The following is a 20,282-nucleotide window of genomic DNA, read 5'->3' on the forward strand; positions in this document are numbered from 1 at the left end:
ACCAGGTGACTATGGTTGTGGATGAGGCTGGATGATCCTTTTTTCGACTCCTTTAAAGGTCACAAACACACTTTTTGAAGCTCTGGCACTTTCAGTTGCTTGAACAAAAAAGCCTTTTGGGAGATTTTCTCCATCAGGGGTATGGTGATTTTTCAAAGAGGGATCCAGAAACACCATGACTTGTTTAACATGAAAAGACGGTGAAACTCTCAAGATGAAATGAGGCATGCGGTAGACCGGAGTAGGCCAGAGAGCCCAGTGTGCTCTTCACAGATCACTCCATCTCTCCTAAAGCCCAACACCAGGCTAACATACAGCAGAGTATGCAGCTTTGGCCTTGGAGAGGTCTTTTCGACTCTCTCTCCCCCGGTATGCAACATGTTCAGGAGTTGGTCCCAGGGTAAGTTCTATTGAGATTCAAATCTCTGCACTTTCCACGCTATTAAGAACTGATTGGGCCTTCCCTTGTCATCATCCCATTTGCTCAGGCCTTGATGAGAATTTGTCCAGCAAGAGCATTCCCTTTTCCCAGCTGGGACCTGTCTTTGATGCTGGCTGTTCCATCTCATTCCCCGAAAAGAAAAGAAAATCGTTTCTCCCCGTCGGGGAATTGAACCCCGGTCTCCCGCGTGACAGGCGGGGATACTCACCACTATACTAACGAGGACCACAATGGCCATGTAGTGCTTCTTGCGGCTGCCGCTGCCGCCGCCGCCCCTCCTCCTGGTAAAGGCACTTAGGGCCACAGGGAAAAGCCAGAGTTAAATTGCAGAGGTGGTCTGAAGCATTCGTGACCTCTGAAACTGTGACAAAGCTGGTGTTGTGCAGGGTGGCCATGAGATGACTTTCCCCAATTGCCATGTACAGCAAACCCGAGCAAACACTTTCTTCTGGAAAGAGCATTACAAGGACTTAAGATGTCCAGCACCAGAGAGGTGCGTGGGTAACTGGGTAGAAAAGAAAGATGTTTCTCCCCGTCGGGGAATCGAACCCCGGTCTCCCGCGTGACAGGCGGGGATACTCACCACTATACTAACGAGGACCACTTGGCATTCCTTTCCTGCTCCTGGTAAAAATACTTAGGGCTTCAGATATTTTCTTTCAATAGAGCTCTCTGCATCACGGCTTAGCGCCTGGCAATGGGATGGCCCTGAGCAGCATGCTTATAATAAGCCACGCTCACTAAATCCACAACCAGCCACGTAATCACCAGCTTATGGTATCAGTGGCCATAAGACACATATTGATTTTCCACAAATAAATGAAGCGTGAGTCTCCACAGAAGGTCCCACCGAGATTTGAACTCGGATCGCTGGATTCAGAGTCCAGAGTGCTAACCATTACACCATGGAACCCCTGGTTGAGTACAGGAGCTAGGAGCTCTGCTTTCTGTTGTACTGAGATGTCCGTAGGTTATGGCCCCCATCCCCTTTAACCCCCTAGGATCCTTTTTTCCACTCCTTTAAAGGTCACAAACACACTTTTTGAAGCTCTGGCACTTTCAGTTGCTTGAACAAAAAAGCCTTTTGGGAGATTTTCTCCATCTGGAAAGAGCATTACAAGGACTTAAGCTGTCCAGCGAGGCGCATGGGTAAGTGGGTTGAAAAGAAAGTCGCTTCTCCCCGTCGGGGAATCGAACCCCGGTCTCCCGCGTGACAGGCGGGGATACTCACCACTATACTAACGAGGACCGCTTGCCACCCTTTTCCTGCCCCTGGTAAAAATACTTAGGGCTGCAGATATTTTCTTTTAATAGAGCTCTCTGCATCACGGGTTAGCGCCTGGCAATGGGATGGCCCTGGGCAGCATGCTTATAATAAGCCACGCTCACTAAATCCACAACCAGCCATGTAATCAGAAGCTTATGGTATCAGTGGCCATAAGAAACATACTGATTTTCCACAAAGAAATGAAGCGTGATTCTCCACAATAGGTTCCACCGAGATTTGAACTCGGATCACTGGATTCAAAGTCCAGAGTGCTAACCATTACACCATGGAACCCCTTGGCCAGTGCAAGCACTCTACACTCTGCTTTCTACAGTACTTAGATGTCCGTAGGTTATGCCCCCGTTCCCTTTCACCCCCTAGGACCAGCCAGTCTATAAACTTTTCCCCAGACGCGGAAGAGGATGCAGAAGAGGATTGCGCTGGCTTCAGCTGCCCACAACAGAGATGGCAACGCTGGAGAAGAAATTTTAAAAGTGAGTATTTCTTCTTGTAGGTAAGTGCGACCCGGGACAGATCAGAGGCTAGCCATTGTGGAATGTACTAGCCCTGACTGTCCCGGGGGTATGTTCACTGAAAAAAAATTTTCGTGCCCGGGAACTCCGCTTTAAGCCCTCAGGATTGTTGTATCTAACCAGGTGACTATGGTTGTGGATGAGGCTGGATGATCCTTTTTTCGACTCCTTTAAAGGTCACAAACACACTTTTTGAAGCTCTGGCACTTTCAGTTGCTTGAACAAAAAAGCCTTTTGGGAGATTTTCTCCATCAGGGGTATGGTGATTTTTCAAAGAGGGATCCAGAAACACCATGACTTGTTTAACATGAAAAGACGGTGAAACTCTCAAGATGAAATGAGGCATGTGGTAGACCGGAGTAGGCCAGAGAGCCCAGTGTGCTCTTCACAGATCACTCCATCTCTCCTAAAGCCCAACACCAGGCTAACATACAGCAGAGTATGCAGCTTTGGCCTTGGAGAGGTCTTTTCGACTCTCTCTCCCCCGGTATGCAACATGTTCAGGAGTTGGTCCCAGGGTAAGTTCTATTGAGATTCAAATCTCTGCACTTTCCACGCTATTAAGAACTGATTGGGCCTTCCCTTGTCATCATCCCATTTTCTCAGGCCTTGATGAGAATTTGTCCAGCAAGAGCATTCCCTTTTCCCAGCTGGGACCTGTCTTTGATGCTGGCTGTTCCATCTCATTCCCCGAAAAGAAAAGAAAATCGTTTCTCCCCGTCGGGGAATTGAACCCCGGTCTCCCGCGTGACAGGCGGGGATACTCACCACTATACTAACGAGGACCACAATGGCCATGTAGTGCTTCTTGCGGCTGCCGCTGCCGCCGCCGCCCCTCCTCCTGGTAAAGGCACTTAGGGCCACAGGGAAAAGCCAGAGTTAAATTGCAGAGGTGGTCTGAAGCATTCGTGACCTCTGAAACTGTGACAAAGCTGGTGTTGTGCAGGGTGGCCATGAGATGACTTTCCCCAATTGCCATGTACAGCAAACCCGAGCAAACACTTTCTTCTGGAAAGAGCATTACAAGGACTTAAGATGTCCAGCACCAGAGAGGTGCGTGGGTAACTGGGTAGAAAAGAAAGATGTTTCTCCCCGTCGGGGAATCGAACCCCGGTCTCCCGCGTGACAGGCGGGGATACTCACCACTATACTAACGAGGACCACTTGGCATTCCTTTCCTGCTCCTGGTAAAAATACTTAGGGCTTCAGATATTTTCTTTTAATAGAGCTCTCTGCATCACGGCTTAGCGCCTGGCAATGGGATGGCCCTGAGCAGCATGCTTATAATAAGCCACGCTCACTAAATCCACAACCAGCCACGTAATCACCAGCTTATGGTATCAGTGGCCATAAGACACATATTGATTTTCCACAAATAAATGAAGCGTGAGTCTCCACAGAAGGTCCCACCGAGATTTGAACTCGGATCGCTGGATTCAGAGTCCAGAGTGCTAACCATTACACCATGGAACCCCTGGTTGAGTACAGGAGCTAGGAGCTCTGCTTTCTGTTGTACTGAGATGTCCGTAGGTTATGGCCCCCATCCCCTTTAACCCCCTAGGATCCTTTTTTCCACTCCTTTAAAGGTCACAAACACACTTTTTGAAGCTCTGGCACTTTCAGTTGCTTGAACAAAAAAGCCTTTTGGGAGATTTTCTCCATCTGGAAAGAGCATTACAAGGACTTAAGCTGTCCAGCGAGGCGCATGGGTAAGTGGGTTGAAAAGAAAGTCGCTTCTCCCCGTCGGGGAATCGAACCCCGGTCTCCCGCGTGACAGGCGGGGATACTCACCACTATACTAACGAGGACCGCTTGCCACCCTTTTCCTGCCCCTGGTAAAAATACTTAGGGCTGCAGATATTTTCTTTTAATAGAGCTCTCTGCATCACGGGTTAGCGCCTGGCAATGGGATGGCCCTGGGCAGCATGCTTATAATAAGCCACGCTCACTAAATCCACAACCAGCCATGTAATCAGAAGCTTATGGTATCAGTGGCCATAAGAAACATACTGATTTTCCACAAAGAAATGAAGCGTGATTCTCCACAATAGGTTCCACCGAGATTTGAACTCGGATCACTGGATTCAAAGTCCAGAGTGCTAACCATTACACCATGGAACCCCTTGGCCAGTGCAAGCACTCTACACTCTGCTTTCTACAGTACTTAGATGTCCGTAGGTTATGCCCCCGTTCCCTTTCACCCCCTAGGACCAGCCAGTCTATAAACTTTTCCCCAGACGCGGAAGAGGATGCAGAAGAGGATTGCGCTGGCTTCAGCTGCCCACAACAGAGATGGCAACGCTGGAGAAGAAATTTTAAAAGTGAGTATTTCTTCTTGTAGGTAAGTGCGACCCGGGACAGATCAGAGGCTAGCCATTGTGGAATGTACTAGCCCTGACTGTCCCGGGGGTATGTTCACTGAAAAAAAATTTTCGTGCCCGGGAACTCCGCTTTAAGCCCTCAGGATTGTTGTATCTAACCAGGTGACTATGGTTGTGGATGAGGCTGGATGATCCTTTTTTCGACTCCTTTAAAGGTCACAAACACACTTTTTGAAGCTCTGGCACTTTCAGTTGCTTGAACAAAAAAGCCTTTTGGGAGATTTTCTCCATCAGGGGTATGGTGATTTTTCAAAGAGGGATCCAGAAACACCATGACTTGTTTAACATGAAAAGACGGTGAAACTCTCAAGATGAAATGAGGCATGCGGTAGACCGGAGTAGGCCAGAGAGCCCAGTGTGCTCTTCACAGATCACTCCATCTCTCCTAAAGCCCAACACCAGGCTAACATACAGCAGAGTATGCAGCTTTGGCCTTGGAGAGGTCTTTTCGACTCTCTCTCCCCCGGTATGCAACATGTTCAGGAGTTGGTCCCAGGGTAAGTTCTATTGAGATTCAAATCTCTGCACTTTCCACGCTATTAAGAACTGATTGGGCCTTCCCTTGTCATCATCCCATTTGCTCAGGCCTTGATGAGAATTTGTCCAGCAAGAGCATTCCCTTTTCCCAGCTGGGACCTGTCTTTGATGCTGGCTGTTCCATCTCATTCCCCGAAAAGAAAAGAAAATCGTTTCTCCCCGTCGGGGAATTGAACCCCGGTCTCCCGCGTGACAGGCGGGGATACTCACCACTATACTAACGAGGACCACAATGGCCATGTAGTGCTTCTTGCGGCTGCCGCCGCCGCCGCCCCTCCTCCTGGTAAAGGCACTTAGGGCCACAGGGAAAAGCCAGAGTTAAATTGCAGAGGTGGTCTGAAGCATTCGTGACCTCTGAAACTGTGACAAAGCTGGTGTTGTGCAGGGTGGCCATGAGATGACTTTCCCCAATTGCCATGTACAGCAAACCCGAGCAAACACTTTCTTCTGGAAAGAGCATTACAAGGACTTAAGATGTCCAGCACCAGAGAGGTGCGTGGGTAACTGGGTAGAAAAGAAAGATGTTTCTCCCCGTCGGGGAATCGAACCCCGGTCTCCCGCGTGACAGGTGGGGATACTCACCACTATACTAACGAAGATCCACTTGGCATTCCTTTCCTGCTCCTGGTAAAAATACTTAGGGCTTCAGATATTTTCTTTTAATAGAGCTCTCTGCATCACGGCTTAGCGCCTGGCAATGGGATGGCCCTGAGCAGCATGCTTATAATAAGCCACGCTCACTAAATCCACAACCAGCCACGTAATCACCAGCTTATGGTATCAGTGGCCATAAGACACATATTGATTTTCCACAAATAAATGAAGCGTGAGTCTCCACAGAAGGTCCCACCGAGATTTGAACTCGGATCGCTGGATTCAGAGTCCAGAGTGCTAACCATTACACCATGGAACCCCTGGTTGAGTACAGGAGCTAGGAGCTCTGCTTTCTGTTGTACTGAGATGTCCGTAGGTTATGGCCCCCATCCCCTTTAACCCCCTAGGATCCTTTTTTCCACTCCTTTAAAGGTCACAAACACACTTTTTGAAGCTCTGGCACTTTCAGTTGCTTGAACAAAAAAGCCTTTTGGGAGATTTTCTCCATCTGGAAAGAGCATTACAAGGACTTAAGCTGTCCAGCGAGGCGCATGGGTAAGTGGGTTGAAAAGAAAGTCGCTTCTCCCCGTCGGGGAATCGAACCCCGGTCTCCCGCGTGACAGGCGGGGATACTCACCACTATACTAACGAGGACCGCTTGCCACCCTTTTCCTGCCCCTGGTAAAAATACTTAGGGCTGCAGATATTTTCTTTTAATAGAGCTCTCTGCATCACGGGTTAGCGCCTGGCAATGGGATGGCCCTGGGCAGCATGCTTATAATAAGCCACGCTCACTAAATCCACAACCAGCCATGTAATCAGAAGCTTATGGTATCAGTGGCCATAAGAAACATACTGATTTTCCACAAAGAAATGAAGCGTGATTCTCCACAATAGGTTCCACCGAGATTTGAACTCGGATCACTGGATTCAAAGTCCAGAGTGCTAACCATTACACCATGGAACCCCTTGGCCAGTGCAAGCACTCTACACTCTGCTTTCTACAGTACTTAGATGTCCGTAGGTTATGCCCCCGTTCCCTTTCACCCCCTAGGACCAGCCAGTCTATAAACTTTTCCCCAGACGCGGAAGAGGATGCAGAAGAGGATTGCGCTGGCTTCAGCTGCCCACAACAGAGATGGCAACGCTGGAGAAGAAATTTTAAAAGTGAGTATTTCTTCTTGTAGGTAAGTGCAACCCGGGACAGATCAGAGGCTAGCCATTGTGGAATGTACTAGCCCTGACTGTCCCGGGGGTATGTTCACTGAAAAAAAATTTTCGTGCCCGGGAACTCCGCTTTAAGCCCTCAGGATTGTTGTATCTAACCAGGTGACTATGGTTGTGGATGAGGCTGGATGATCCTTTTTTCGACTCCTTTAAAGGTCACAAACACACTTTTTGAAGCTCTGGCACTTTCAGTTGCTTGAACAAAAAAGCCTTTTGGGAGATTTTCTCCATCAGGGGTATGGTGATTTTTCAAAGAGGGATCCAGAAACACCATGACTTGTTTAACATGAAAAGACGGTGAAACTCTCAAGATGAAATGAGGCATGCGGTAGACCGGAGTAGGCCAGAGAGCCCAGTGTGCTCTTCACAGATCACTCCATCTCTCCTAAAGCCCAACACCAGGCTAACATACAGCAGAGTATGCAGCTTTGGCCTTGGAGAGGTCTTTTCGACTCTCTCTCCCCCGGTATGCAACATGTTCAGGAGTTGGTCCCAGGGTAAGTTCTATTGAGATTCAAATCTCTGCACTTTCCACGCTATTAAGAACTGATTGGGCCTTCCCTTGTCATCATCCCATTTGCTCAGGCCTTGATGAGAATTTGTCCAGCAAGAGCATTCCCTTTTCCCAGCTGGGACCTGTCTTTGATGCTGGCTGTTCCATCTCATTCCCCGAAAAGAAAAGAAAATCGTTTCTCCCCGTCGGGGAATTGAACCCCGGTCTCCCGCGTGACAGGCGGGGATACTCACCACTATACTAACGAGGACCACAATGGCCATGTAGTGCTTCTTGCGGCTGCCGCCGCCGCCGCCGCCGCCGCCCCTCCTCCTGGTAAAGGCACTTAGGGCCACAGGGAAAAGCCAGAGTTAAATTGCAGAGGTGGTCTGAAGCATTCGTGACCTCTGAAACTGTGACAAAGCTGGTGTTGTGCAGGGTGGCCATGAGATGACTTTCCCCAATTGCCATGTACAGCAAACCCGAGCAAACACTTTCTTCTGGAAAGAGCATTACAAGGACTTAAGATGTCCAGCACCAGAGAGGTGCGTGGGTAACTGGGTAGAAAAGAAAGATGTTTCTCCCCGTCGGGGAATCGAACCCCGGTCTCCCGCGTGACAGGCGGGGATACTCACCACTATACTAACGAGGACCACTTGGCATTCCTTTCCTGCTCCTGGTAAAAATACTTAGGGCTTCAGATATTTTCTTTTAATAGAGCTCTCTGCATCACGGCTTAGCGCCTGGCAATGGGATGGCCCTGAGCAGCATGCTTATAATAAGCCACGCTCACTAAATCCACAACCAGCCACGTAATCACCAGCTTATGGTATCAGTGGCCATAAGACACATATTGATTTTCCACAAATAAATGAAGCGTGAGTCTCCACAGAAGGTCCCACCGAGATTTGAACTCGGATCGCTGGATTCAGAGTCCAGAGTGCTAACCATTACACCATGGAACCCCTGGTTGAGTACAGGAGCTAGGAGCTCTGCTTTCTGTTGTACTGAGATGTCCGTAGGTTATGGCCCCCATCCCCTTTAACCCCCTAGGATCCTTTTTTCCACTCCTTTAAAGGTCACAAACACACTTTTTGAAGCTCTGGCACTTTCAGTTGCTTGAACAAAAAAGCCTTTTGGGAGATTTTCTCCATCTGGAAAGAGCATTACAAGGACTTAAGCTGTCCAGCGAGGCGCATGGGTAAGTGGGTTGAAAAGAAAGTCGCTTCTCCCCGTCGGGGAATCGAACCCCGGTCTCCCGCGTGACAGGCGGGGATACTCACCACTATACTAACGAGGACCGCTTGCCACCCTTTTCCTGCCCCTGGTAAAAATACTTAGGGCTGCAGATATTTTCTTTTAATAGAGCTCTCTGCATCACGGGTTAGCGCCTGGCAATGGGATGGCCCTGGGCAGCATGCTTATAATAAGCCACGCTCACTAAATCCACAACCAGCCATGTAATCAGAAGCTTATGGTATCAGTGGCCATAAGAAACATACTGATTTTCCACAAAGAAATGAAGCGTGATTCTCCACAATAGGTTCCACCGAGATTTGAACTCGGATCACTGGATTCAAAGTCCAGAGTGCTAACCATTACACCATGGAACCCCTTGGCCAGTGCAAGCACTCTACACTCTGCTTTCTACAGTACTTAGATGTCCGTAGGTTATGCCCCCGTTCCCTTTCACCCCCTAGGACCAGCCAGTCTATAAACTTTTCCCCAGACGCGGAAGAGGATGCAGAAGAGGATTGCGCTGGCTTCAGCTGCCCACAACAGAGATGGCAACGCTGGAGAAGAAATTTTAAAAGTGAGTATTTCTTCTTGTAGGTAAGTGCGACCCGGGACAGATCAGAGGCTAGCCATTGTGGAATGTACTAGCCCTGACTGTCCCGGGGGTATGTTCACTGAAAAAAAATTTTCGTGCCCGGGAACTCCGCTTTAAGCCCTCAGGATTGTTGTATCTAACCAGGTGACTATGGTTGTGGATGAGGCTGGATGATCCTTTTTTCGACTCCTTTAAAGGTCACAAACACACTTTTTGAAGCTCTGGCACTTTCAGTTGCTTGAACAAAAAAGCCTTTTGGGAGATTTTCTCCATCAGGGGTATGGTGATTTTTCAAAGAGGGATCCAGAAACACCATGACTTGTTTAACATGAAAAGACGGTGAAACTCTCAAGATGAAATGAGGCATGCGGTAGACCGGAGTAGGCCAGAGAGCCCAGTGTGCTCTTCACAGATCACTCCATCTCTCCTAAAGCCCAACACCAGGCTAACATACAGCAGAGTATGCAGCTTTGGCCTTGGAGAGGTCTTTTCGACTCTCTCTCCCCCGGTATGCAACATGTTCAGGAGTTGGTCCCAGGGTAAGTTCTATTGAGATTCAAATCTCTGCACTTTCCACGCTATTAAGAACTGATTGGGCCTTCCCTTGTCATCATCCCATTTTCTCAGGCCTTGATGAGAATTTGTCCAGCAAGAGCATTCCCTTTTCCCAGCTGGGACCTGTCTTTGATGCTGGCTGTTCCATCTCATTCCCCGAAAAGAAAAGAAAATCGTTTCTCCCCGTCGGGGAATTGAACCCCGGTCTCCCGCGTGACAGGCGGGGATACTCACCACTATACTAACGAGGACCACAATGGCCATGTAGTGCTTCTTGCGGCTGCTGCCGCCGCCGCCCCTCCTCCTGGTAAAGGCACTTAGGGCCACAGGGAAAAGCCAGAGTTAAATTGCAGAGGTGGTCTGAAGCATTCGTGACCTCTGAAACTGTGACAAAGCTGGTGTTGTGCAGGGTGGCCATGAGATGACTTTCCCCAATTGCCATGTACAGCAAACCCGAGCAAACACTTTCTTCTGGAAAGAGCATTACAAGGACTTAAGATGTCCAGCACCAGAGAGGTGCGTGGGTAACTGGGTAGAAAAGAAAGATGTTTCTCCCCGTCGGGGAATCGAACCCCGGTCTCCCGCGTGACAGGCGGGGATACTCACCACTATACTAACGAGGACCACTTGGCATTCCTTTCCTGCTCCTGGTAAAAATACTTAGGGCTTCAGATATTTTCTTTTAATAGAGCTCTCTGCATCACGGCTTAGCGCCTGGCAATGGGATGGCCCTGAGCAGCATGCTTATAATAAGCCACGCTCACTAAATCCACAACCAGCCACGTAATCACCAGCTTATGGTATCAGTGGCCATAAGACACATATTGATTTTCCACAAATAAATGAAGCGTGAGTCTCCACAGAAGGTCCCACCGAGATTTGAACTCGGATCGCTGGATTCAGAGTCCAGAGTGCTAACCATTACACCATGGAACCCCTGGTTGAGTACAGGAGCTAGGAGCTCTGCTTTCTGTTGTACTGAGATGTCCGTAGGTTATGGCCCCCATCCCCTTTAACCCCCTAGGATCCTTTTTTCCACTCCTTTAAAGGTCACAAACACACTTTTTGAAGCTCTGGCACTTTCAGTTGCTTGAACAAAAAAGCCTTTTGGGAGATTTTCTCCATCTGGAAAGAGCATTACAAGGACTTAAGCTGTCCAGCGAGGCGCATGGGTAAGTGGGTTGAAAAGAAAGTCGCTTCTCCCCGTCGGGGAATCGAACCCCGGTCTCCCGCGTGACAGGCGGGGATACTCACCACTATACTAACGAGGACCGCTTGCCACCCTTTTCCTGCCCCTGGTAAAAATACTTAGGGCTGCAGATATTTTCTTTTAATAGAGCTCTCTGCATCACGGGTTAGCGCCTGGCAATGGGATGGCCCTGGGCAGCATGCTTATAATAAGCCACGCTCACTAAATCCACAACCAGCCATGTAATCAGAAGCTTATGGTATCAGTGGCCATAAGAAACATACTGATTTTCCACAAAGAAATGAAGCGTGATTCTCCACAATAGGTTCCACCGAGATTTGAACTCGGATCACTGGATTCAAAGTCCAGAGTGCTAACCATTACACCATGGAACCCCTTGGCCAGTGCCAGTGCAAGCACTCTACACTCTGCTTTCTACAGTACTTAGATGTCCGTAGGTTATGCCCCCGTTCCCTTTCACCCCCTAGGACCAGCCAGTCTATAAACTTTTCCCCAGACGCGGAAGAGGATGCAGAAGAGGATTGCGCTGGCTTCAGCTGCCCACAACAGAGATGGCAACGCTGGAGAAGAAATTTTAAAAGTGAGTATTTCTTCTTGTAGGTAAGTGCGACCCGGGACAGATCAGAGGCTAGCCATTGTGGAATGTACTAGCCCTGACTGTCCCGGGGGTATGTTCACTGAAAAAAAATTTTCGTGCCCGGGAACTCCGCTTTAAGCCCTCAGGATTGTTGTATCTAACCAGGTGACTATGGTTGTGGATGAGGCTGGATGATCCTTTTTTCGACTCCTTTAAAGGTCACAAACACACTTTTTGAAGCTCTGGCACTTTCAGTTGCTTGAACAAAAAAGCCTTTTGGGAGATTTTCTCCATCAGGGGTATGGTGATTTTTCAAAGAGGGATCCAGAAACACCATGACTTGTTTAACATGAAAAGACGGTGAAACTCTCAAGATGAAATGAGGCATGCGGTAGACCGGAGTAGGCCAGAGAGCCCAGTGTGCTCTTCACAGATCACTCCATCTCTCCTAAAGCCCAACACCAGGCTAACATACAGCAGAGTATGCAGCTTTGGCCTTGGAGAGGTCTTTTCGACTCTCTCTCCCCCGGTATGCAACATGTTCAGGAGTTGGTCCCAGGGTAAGTTCTATTGAGATTCAAATCTCTGCACTTTCCACGCTATTAAGAACTGATTGGGCCTTCCCTTGTCATCATCCCATTTGCTCAGGCCTTGATGAGAATTTGTCCAGCAAGAGCATTCCCTTTTCCCAGCTGGGACCTGTCTTTGATGCTGGCTGTTCCATCTCATTCCCCGAAAAGAAAAGAAAATCGTTTCTCCCCGTCGGGGAATTGAACCCCGGTCTCCCGCGTGACAGGCGGGGATACTCACCACTATACTAACGAGGACCACAATGGCCATGTAGTGCTTCTTGCGGCTGCCGCCGCCGCCGCCCCTCCTCCTGGTAAAGGCACTTAGGGCCACAGGGAAAAGCCAGAGTTAAATTGCAGAGGTGGTCTGAAGCATTCGTGACCTCTGAAACTGTGACAAAGCTGGTGTTGTGCAGGGTGGCCATGAGATGACTTTCCCCAATTGCCATGTACAGCAAACCCGAGCAAACACTTTCTTCTGGAAAGAGCATTACAAGGACTTAAGATGTCCAGCACCAGAGAGGTGCGTGGGTAACTGGGTAGAAAAGAAAGATGTTTCTCCCCGTCGGGGAATCGAACCCCGGTCTCCCGCGTGACAGGCGGGGATACTCACCACTATACTAACGAAGATCCACTTGGCATTCCTTTCCTGCTCCTGGTAAAAATACTTAGGGCTTCAGATATTTTCTTTTAATAGAGCTCTCTGCATCACGGCTTAGCGCCTGGCAATGGGATGGCCCTGAGCAGCATGCTTATAATAAGCCACGCTCACTAAATCCACAACCAGCCACGTAATCACCAGCTTATGGTATCAGTGGCCATAAGACACATATTGATTTTCCACAAATAAATGAAGCGTGAGTCTCCACAGAAGGTCCCACCGAGATTTGAACTCGGATCGCTGGATTCAGAGTCCAGAGTGCTAACCATTACACCATGGAACCCCTGGTTGAGTACAGGAGCTAGGAGCTCTGCTTTCTGTTGTACTGAGATGTCCGTAGGTTATGGCCCCCATCCCCTTTAACCCCCTAGGATCCTTTTTTCCACTCCTTTAAAGGTCACAAACACACTTTTTGAAGCTCTGGCACTTTCAGTTGCTTGAACAAAAAAGCCTTTTGGGAGATTTTCTCCATCTGGAAAGAGCATTACAAGGACTTAAGCTGTCCAGCGAGGCGCATGGGTAAGTGGGTTGAAAAGAAAGTCGCTTCTCCCCGTCGGGGAATCGAACCCCGGTCTCCCGCGTGACAGGCGGGGATACTCACCACTATACTAACGAGGACCGCTTGCCACCCTTTTCCTGCCCCTGGTAAAAATACTTAGGGCTGCAGATATTTTCTTTTAATAGAGCTCTCTGCATCACGGGTTAGCGCCTGGCAATGGGATGGCCCTGGGCAGCATGCTTATAATAAGCCACGCTCACTAAATCCACAACCAGCCATGTAATCAGAAGCTTATGGTATCAGTGGCCATAAGAAACATACTGATTTTCCACAAAGAAATGAAGCGTGATTCTCCACAATAGGTTCCACCGAGATTTGAACTCGGATCACTGGATTCAAAGTCCAGAGTGCTAACCATTACACCATGGAACCCCTTGGCCAGTGCAAGCACTCTACACTCTGCTTTCTACAGTACTTAGATGTCCGTAGGTTATGCCCCCGTTCCCTTTCACCCCCTAGGACCAGCCAGTCTATAAACTTTTCCCCAGACGCGGAAGAGGATGCAGAAGAGGATTGCGCTGGCTTCAGCTGCCCACAACAGAGATGGCAACGCTGGAGAAGAAATTTTAAAAGTGAGTATTTCTTCTTGTAGGTAAGTGCGACCCGGGACAGATCAGAGGCTAGCCATTGTGGAATGTACTAGCCCTGACTGTCCTGGGGGTATGTTCACTGAAAAAAAATTTTCGTGCCCGGGAACTCCGCTTTAAGCCCTCAGGATTGTTGTATCTAACCAGGTGACTATGGTTGTGGATGAGGCTGGATGATCCTTTTTTCGACTCCTTTAAAGGTCACAAACACACTTTTTGAAGCTCTGGCACTTTCAGTTGCTTGAACAAAAAAGCCTTTTGGGAGATTTTCTCCATCAGGGGTATGGTGATTTTTCAAAGAGGGATCCAGAAACACCATGACTTGTTTAACATGAAAAGACGGTGAAACTCTCAAGATGAAATGAGGCATGCGGTAGACCGGAGTAGGCCAGAGAGCCCAGTGTGCTCTTCACAGATCACTCCATCTCTCCTAAAGCCCAACACCAGGCTAACATACAGCAGAGTATGCAGCTTTGGCCTTGGAGAGGTCTTTTCGACTCTCTCTCCCCCGGTATGCAACATGTTCAGGAGTTGGTCCCAGGGTAAGTTCTATTGAGATTCAAATCTCTGCACTTTCCACGCTATTAAGAACTGATTGGGCCTTCCCTTGTCATCATCCCATTTGCTCAGGCCTTGATGAGAATTTGTCCAGCAAGAGCATTCCCTTTTCCCAGCTGGGACCTGTCTTTGATGCTGGCTGTTCCATCTCATTCCCCGAAAAGAAAAGAAAATCGTTTCTCCCCGTCGGGGAATTGAACCCCGGTCTCCCGCGTGACAGGCGGGGATACTCACCACTATACTAACGAGGACCACAATGGCCATGTAGTGCTTCTTGCGGCTGCTGCCGCCGCCCCTCCTCCTGGTAAAGGCACTTAGGGCCACAGGGAAAAGCCAGAGTTAAATTGCAGAGGTGGTCTGAAGCATTCGTGACCTCTGAAACTGTGACAAAGCTGGTGTTGTGCAGGGTGGCCATGAGATGACTTTCCCCAATTGCCATGTACAGCAAACCCGAGCAAACACTTTCTTCTGGAAAGAGCATTACAAGGACTTAAGATGTCCAGCACCAGAGAGGTGCGTGGGTAACTGGGTAGAAAAGAAAGATGTTTCTCCCCGTCGGGGAATCGAACCCCGGTCTCCCGCGTGACAGGCGGGGATACTCACCACTATACTAACGAGGACCACTTGGCATTCCTTTCCTGCTCCTGGTAAAAATACTTAGGGCTTCAGATATTTTCTTTTAATAGAGCTCTCTGCATCACGGCTTAGCGCCTGGCAATGGGATGGCCCTGAGCAGCATGCTTATAATAAGCCACGCTCACTAAATCCACAACCAGCCACGTAATCACCAGCTTATGGTATCAGTGGCCATAAGACACATATTGATTTTCCACAAATAAATGAAGCGTGAGTCTCCACAGAAGGTCCCACCGAGATTTGAACTCGGATCGCTGGATTCAGAGTCCAGAGTGCTAACCATTACACCATGGAACCCCTGGTTGAGTACAGGAGCTAGGAGCTCTGCTTTCTGTTGTACTGAGATGTCCGTAGGTTATGGCCCCCATCCCCTTTAACCCCCTAGGATCCTTTTTTCCACTCCTTTAAAGGTCACAAACACACTTTTTGAAGCTCTGGCACTTTCAGTTGCTTGAACAAAAAAGCCTTTTGGGAGATTTTCTCCATCTGGAAAGAGCATTACAAGGACTTAAGCTGTCCAGCGAGGCGCATGGGTAAGTGGGTTGAAAAGAAAGTCGCTTCTCCCCGTCGGGGAATCGAACCCCGGTCTCCCGCGTGACAGGCGGGGATACTCACCACTATACTAACGAGGACCGCTTGCCACCCTTTTCCTGCCCCTGGTAAAAATACTTAGGGCTGCAGATATTTTCTTTTAATAGAGCTCTCTGCATCACGGGTTAGCGCCTGGCAATGGGATGGCCCTGGGCAGCATGCTTATAATAAGCCACGCTCACTAAATCCACAACCAGCCATGTAATCAGAAGCTTATGGTATCAGTGGCCATAAGAAACATACTGATTTTCCACAAAGAAATGAAGCGTGATTCTCCACAATAGGTTCCACCGAGATTTGAACTCGGATCACTGGATTCAAAGTCCAGAGTGCTAACCATTACACCATGGAACCCCTTGGCCAGTGCAAGCACTCTACACTCTGCTTTCTACAGTACTTAGATGTCCGTAGGTTATGCCCCCGTTCCCTTTCACCCCCTAGGACCAGCCAGTCTATAAACTTTTCCCCAGACGCGGAAGAGGATGCAGAAGAGGATTGCGCTGGCTTCAGCTGCCCACAACAGAGATGGCAACGCTGGAGAAGAAATTTTAAAAGTGAGTATTTCTTCTTGTAGGTAAGTGCGACCCGGGACAGATCAGAGGCTAGCCATTGTGGAATGTACTAGCCCTGACTGTCCCGGGGGTATGTTCACTGAAAAAAAATTTTCGTGCCCGGGAACTCCGCTTTAAGCCCTCAGGATTGTTGTATCTAACCAGGTGACTATGGTTGTGGATGAGGCTGGATGATCCTTTTTTCGACTCCTTTAAAGGTCACAAACACACTTTTTGAAGCTCTGGCACTTTCAGTTGCTTGAACAAAAAAGCCTTTTGGGAGATTTTCTCCATCAGGGGTATGGTGATTTTTCAAAGAGGGATCCAGAAACACCATGACTTGTTTAACATGAAAAGACGGTGAAACTCTCAAGATGAAATGAGGCATGCGGTAGACCGGAGTAGGCCAGAGAGCCCAGTGTGCTCTTCACAGATCACTCCATCTCTCCTAAAGCCCAACACCAGGCTAACATACAGCAGAGTATGCAGCTTTGGCCTTGGAGAGGTCTTTTCGACTCTCTCTCCCCCGGTATGCAACATGTTCAGGAGTTGGTCCCAGGGTAAGTTCTATTGAGATTCAAATCTCTGCACTTTCCACGCTATTAAGAACTGATTGGGCCTTCCCTTGTCATCATCCCATTTGCTCAGGCCTTGATGAGAATTTGTCCAGCAAGAGCATTCCCTTTTCCCAGCTGGGACCTGTCTTTGATGCTGGCTGTTCCATCTCATTCCCCGAAAAGAAAAGAAAATCGTTTCTCCCCGTCGGGGAATTGAACCCCGGTCTCCCGCGTGACAGGCGGGGATACTCACCACTATACTAACGAGGACCACAATGGCCATGTAGTGCTTCTTGCGGCTGCCGCCGCCGCCCCTCCTCCTGGTAAAGGCACTTAGGGCCACAGGGAAAAGCCAGAGTTAAATTGCAGAGGTGGTCTGAAGCATTCGTGACCTCTGAAACTGTGACAAAGCTGGTGTTGTGCAGGGTGGCCATGAGATGACTTTCCCCAATTGCCATGTACAGCAAACCCGAGCAAACACTTTCTTCTGGAAAGAGCATTACAAGGACTTAAGATGTCCAGCACCAGAGAGGTGCGTGGGTAACTGGGTAGAAAAGAAAGATGTTTCTCCCCGTCGGGGAATCGAACCCCGGTCTCCCGCGTGACAGGCGGGGATACTCACCACTATACTAACGAGGACCACTTGGCATTCCTTTCCTGCTCCTGGTAAAAATACTTAGGGCTTCAGATATTTTCTTTTAATAGAGCTCTCTGCATCACGGCTTAGCGCCTGGCAATGGGATGGCCCTGAGCAGCATGCTTATAATAAGCCACGCTCACTAAATCCACAACCAGCCACGTAATCACCAGCTTATGGTATCAGTGGCCATAAGACACATATTGATTTTCCACAAATAAATGAAGCGTGAGTCTCCACAGAAGGTCCCACCGAGATTTGAACTCGGATCGCTGGATTCAGAGTCCAGAGTGCTAACCATTACACCATGGAACCCCTGGTTGAGTACAGGAGCTAGGAGCTCTGCTTTCTGTTGTACTGAGATGTCCGTAGGTTATGGCCCCCATCCCCTTTAACCCCCTAGGATCCTTTTTTCCACTCCTTTAAAGGTCACAAACACACTTTTTGAAGCTCTGGCACTTTCAGTTGCTTGAACAAAAAAGCCTTTTGGGAGATTTTCTCCATCTGGAAAGAGCATTACAAGGACTTAAGCTGTCCAGCGAGGCGCATGGGTAAGTGGGTTGAAAAGAAAGTCGCTTCTCCCCGTCGGGGAATCGAACCCCGGTCTCCCGCGTGACAGGCGGGGATACTCACCACTATACTAACGAGGACCGCTTGCCACCCTTTTCCTGCCCCTGGTAAAAATACTTAGGGCTGCAGATATTTTCTTTTAATAGAGCTCTCTGCATCACGGGTTAGCGCCTGGCAATGGGATGGCCCTGGGCAGCATGCTTATAATAAGCCACGCTCACTAAATCCACAACCAGCCATGTAATCAGAAGCTTATGGTATCAGTGGCCATAAGAAACATACTGATTTTCCACAAAGAAATGAAGCGTGATTCTCCACAATAGGTTCCACCGAGATTTGAACTCGGATCACTGGATTCAAAGTCCAGAGTGCTAACCATTACACCATGGAACCCCTTGGCCAGTGCAAGCACTCTACACTCTGCTTTCTACAGTACTTAGATGTCCGTAGGTTATGCCCCCGTTCCCTTTCACCCCCTAGGACCAGCCAGTCTATAAACTTTTCCCCAGACGCGGAAGAGGATGCAGAAGAGGATTGCGCTGGCTTCAGCTGCCCACAACAGAGATGGCAACGCTGGAGAAGAAATTTTAAAAGTGAGTATTTCTTCTTGTAGGTAAGTGCGACCCGGGACAGATCAGAGGCTAGCCATTGTGGAATGTACTAGCCCTGACTGTCCCGGGGGTATGTTCACTGAAAAAAAATTTTCGTGCCCGGGAACTCCGCTTTAAGCCCTCAGGATTGTTGTATCTAACCAGGTGACTATGGTTGTGGATGAGGCTGGATGATCCTTTTTTCGACTCCTTTAAAGGTCACAAACACACTTTTTGAAGCTCTGGCACTTTCAGTTGCTTGAACAAAAAAGCCTTTTGGGAGATTTTCTCCATCAGGGGTATGGTGATTTTTCAAAGAGGGATCCAGAAACACCATGACTTGTTTAACATGAAAAGACGGTGAAACTCTCAAGATGAAATGAGGCATGCGGTAGACCGGAGTAGGCCAGAGAGCCCAGTGTGCTCTTCACAGATCACTCCATCTCTCCTAAAGCCCAACACCAGGCTAACATACAGCAGAGTATGCAGCTTTGGCCTTGGAGAGGTCTTTTCGACTCTCTCTCCCCCGGTATGCAACATGTTCAGGAGTTGGTCCCAGGGTAAGTTCTATTGAGATTCAAATCTCTGCACTTTCCACGCTATTAAGAACTGATTGGGCCTTCCCTTGTCATCATCCCATTTGCTCAGGCCTTGATGAGAATTTGTCCAGCAAGAGCATTCCCTTTTCCCAGCTGGGACCTGTCTTTGATGCTGGCTGTTCCATCTCATTCCCCGAAAAGAAAAGAAAATCGTTTCTCCCCGTCGGGGAATTGAACCCCGGTCTCCCGCGTGACAGGCGGGGATACTCACCACTATACTAACGAGGACCACAATGGCCATGTAGTGCTTCTTGCGGCTGCCGCCGCCGCCCCTCCTCCTGGTAAAGGCACTTAGGGCCACAGGGAAAAGCCAGAGTTAAATTGCAGAGGTGGTCTGAAGCATTCGTGACCTCTGAAACTGTGACAAAGCTGGTGTTGTGCAGGGTGGCCATGAGATGACTTTCCCCAATTGCCATGTACAGCAAACCCGAGCAAACACTTTCTTCTGGAAAGAGCATTACAAGGACTTAAGATGTCCAGCACCAGAGAGGTGCGTGGGTAACTGGGTAGAAAAGAAAGATGTTTCTCCCCGTCGGGGAATCGAACCCCGGTCTCCCGCGTGACAGGCGGGGATACTCACCACTATACTAACGAGGACCACTTCGCATTCCTTTCCTGCTCCTGGTAAAAATACTTAGGGCTTCAGATATTTTCTTTTAATAGAGCTCTCTGCATCACGGCTTAGCGCCTGGCAATGGGATGGCCCTGAGCAGCATGCTTATAATAAGCCACGCTCACTAAATCCACAACCAGCCACGTAATCACCAGCTTATGGTATCAGTGGCCATAAGACACATATTGATTTTCCACAAATAAATGAAGCGTGAGTCTCCACAGAAGGTCCCACCGAGATTTGAACTCGGATCGCTGGATTCAGAGTCCAGAGTGCTAACCATTACACCATGGAACCCCTGGTTGAGTACAGGAGCTAGGAGCTCTGCTTTCTGTTGTACTGAGATGTCCGTAGGTT

Source organism: Pelophylax lessonae (assembly GCF_965119305.1).
Source record: "Pelophylax lessonae genome assembly, chromosome: 3".
Classification (NCBI taxonomy): Eukaryota; Metazoa; Chordata; class Amphibia; order Anura; family Ranidae; genus Pelophylax; species Pelophylax lessonae.